Here is a 3,647-nt window from a genome sequence, read left to right as displayed (position 1 = left end):
AGTACGGTAGAGCTATACCTATTGCAGTAAATGGAAGTTTAAAAGTCCGTATTTCGGTTTTTACAACAGTTTTACCTCATTTCACTAACAGAAAACGCACGAACCCAGCCCTCCGTACATTTTTGACATTCAAACTAGCACACGTCCGCACTACAACAATGTAATTTTGAATATCACTTTGTTGCCTCTGTAATCATTTCAGAGTAAGACAAACTTACTGATGCCATTTCAGGGCGCCAGATTCTCAGCGTATAACTCTTATTATTAAAACATATCTATAGGGCAGTCAAAATCAGTCTGAAAAACTTATAAAGGTGTTGCAGGGGAGGTAGCGCTGCGAAATAATTGTCAAGAAAAAAAATGCGATACGTTGGGCCGTTACGAGTTATTTGATATTGATGTTAGCCTAGCAGATCGTCGCGCGCAACACTTAGAGCACTTGGACCGAATGCTGTAATGCACAGACACCTGTGCGTCCGTGGGTTGAATTGTTCTAATGTTCATTACTGGTCAAAATTTGCCTTTTTCGGAAGTGACAAATTTAAGCTAAGTGAGCGAAACACTACGTTTGTTCGGTTTGAGTTTGAGGAAACCAAACAAAGAACACGTTTGGCGACACTGTCTCTGGGGAGCTGCTTGAAATTTTGCGCGTGCTGACATTCAGTACTAAACAACTCGGAAGCAGCACAAAGTACAGAATTCTTTTTTCTTAAGAATTATTTTTCAGCACAACTTCACCTGCAACACCCTTAGAAGCTTATCAAACTGTTTCCGACAACCCTCTGTATGTTTCTGAGCGCTTTATAGGAACGACAGTGCAATGGCGCCCAATATCGGACCTAACTAAACCCATCTATAATTCAGTACTAAACGACAGACCGTTCTTGCAACGTCAGGTCTGTGGGTGTCTTCTACATCAACAGCTCTCCAGATCAGTGCATTAATCTGCCCCACATGGTGGCTCACACTGTGACAAATAAGGACGAGGAACGCAGTTTGCTCCAAGTGTAAGAGTGGCGACAGCATTGTCTCGAACATCGTAAGACAGTAGGTGTGCATTTAACACAGTCTCATTAAAAAAATAATAATAATAAAATAAAAGAGAGAGAGAGAGAGATTTTCAAGAGTTTATGGGACCATTGCTTTCTTCTTCTTCAGTTTTCAACCCTAAGGTTGGTTTGCAGCAGTACACCATCTCCTCTTCTTCTTGCCTCCCTCTCATTTCTATAGATGTACCGCATTCCACATTAGTCAATCTGCTGTATGTATGACATACTTGGTCGTCTTCGGCCATTTATACCCTCGATAGCTCTTCCTGCTACTATTTCAACGGTGTTGTTGTGTCTTAAAATGGGCGTTTTTCTCTTCTTGTTTGGATGTTTCTCAGACGGTCAGCTGCCCTTTTTTCTCTTCTCAGCACCTCTTCATTGGTAACTTAATTTCTCCAGCGGATCTTTATCATCTTCCCATAGCGCCAAATCTCTAGGGCTTCTAGACGCCTTGTCTCTTGTTTCCGATTTTTCAAGTTTCAAACCGCACGGATTCACACACCAGCTAAATACTTTCATTATCCATTTCCTTACTTACATGCAGTTGTTCATGGTCCGCTGTCTTATGTTCACAGTTTCTTTCCGGCTTCTGGCATACCTTGTGATCTTCCTTCCGAAATTGGTGAATTCCTCTATTATTTCTAAATGCTCTTTTCCAATTCTTATTCTTAGAGGTTCATATACATTCAGTAATAAATACTATCACTTCAATTTTTCCACTGTTTATTCTCACACTACAGTAATTACAAAAAAAAAAAGCTTTCCAAACGTGCTGAGGACGTTTCTAGATTTTCCTTCGTCTCCATGACCACAACAATATTATCTGTGTAAGGCAGCATGCGTATCTTCTGCCCATTAATTTTGATCCTCACCTCAATAGTTTCGCGAACATAGTCGATAGCTTCCTGGACGTAAGTAGAGAAGAAAGTGCACATCTTTCTCTCAAACCTTCTCTAATTTTTGCTTCTTGTTCCCGTCGAAAATTCCTACTCTCACCTACGTCGTTCTTGAAGGAGCTGAGTATCACCCACACGTCTTTGTAATGTAGACTTGCTTTCTTCAGTACTCTGGGCATCTCTTGGCAGACAACATTATCAGATTCCTTTTCCAGCAGTGAAACTTTGTATTTCACACAGGTGAAACACTAGCTCTGCAAAGTTTGAGAAGAGTGTGAGCACGTCGTGAGCTACCGGAAAGCAGTCCACGGAGGGTTAAATAAAGGGATCGGTCGATTGCCCCCACATGGAGGGGCCCACGTGAATAAGTTACCAGCTGGCGGCGCGCGAATCAATACCGCTAACGACGCCTCACTCTGCCTGCCTTGGCGAGAGCTCTCTCTCTCTCTCTCTCTCTCTCTCTCTGTCTCTGTCTCTCCCCCTCACACGTACACATGCCTTTAACGGAATTCCATTCATGCTCTCACACTGAGAGGAAACTACAACAGAAGCTGCAGTGTAAGTGTGTGCTGCTCGCTACTAGGGTGGCAATAGTTCGCTCGCATTCCACCTTCTTGAAACACAGAGACGGGAAGAAATGTCTAGCAATCTATATCTGTAATCCGTAAGGGACGTTATGGTGTGTATGGCGGAGGGTACTTCCCTTGCTTTCCTGTTCCACTGACTAATGGTCCGTGGGGAGAACGACGTTTGGTAAGCCTCCGTGTGGGCTCTAAACTTTCAAATTTTACCTTCATCGTCCTTTTCTCGAGATATGCCTACGATGAAGTATTATGTTGAGTTACATTTTCGTATTGGGAAAAGTGACTGGGATGTAGTGTACACTTCTCTTTATTTACTTTAGACCAGAGGTTCCCACCCTTTCTTAGACCATTATCCCCGAGTGCAGTTAAGACATTAGCTAGTACCCCCGACCTCTCCCACCCCATCTGCCATCTGCCCCTCTCCCTCCCTCATATCATCACCAACTTTAGCGACTTGAAACGTCCCCTTACAAAAATTAATGAATTACTGTGCTGATAGAGCTCTTACATTATTTGATTTTCAAACAGCTGAGCAGAACTGAACGTACTCAGACATTTCTCTCTTTACTTATTCTGATCATCACTAAACTGACACACAATATTTTTAGCGCAACGCAATCTGACTTTCAATAATCTCTACAAAAGAATGGCCCTGACTAGCATTAACCTATACCTTTCACAAATCACTTACCTCACAAAAATCTTTGTTACTCGAACTACTGCAATACAGCGAGCGCCAATACTGCCAGCTAAATAAAAGATTCAACCTACTGAAGGCACTAACTACTGATAGGCATAGTTAGCAAATGAAAGATTTTGATAGAGAACAAACAATGTATTTACCTTAATAGTGTTCAAAAGTCAGTTCATGACATCCAGACTTACAAATTTACTGTCTCTGATGGACACACATCCAGATCCGCTCTCAAAACTCCGCCATTTCTCTCCCCACATCCACCAGTGCTGGCGGCTCACCTCCAACTGCGCAACGCTACGCGCTGTTAACATCCAACTGCCCAACACTACAATGGCGAATATTACAACAATCTCAACCAGCCACAGACTGCACACAGCACAGCCAGTGATTTTCATACAGAGCGCTACGTGGCGTTACCAGC

The sequence above is a fragment of the Schistocerca piceifrons genome, chromosome 10, assembly GCF_021461385.2.
Source record: "Schistocerca piceifrons isolate TAMUIC-IGC-003096 chromosome 10, iqSchPice1.1, whole genome shotgun sequence".
Classification (NCBI taxonomy): domain Eukaryota; kingdom Metazoa; phylum Arthropoda; class Insecta; order Orthoptera; family Acrididae; genus Schistocerca; species Schistocerca piceifrons.
This window is presented reverse-complemented; position numbering follows the sequence as displayed.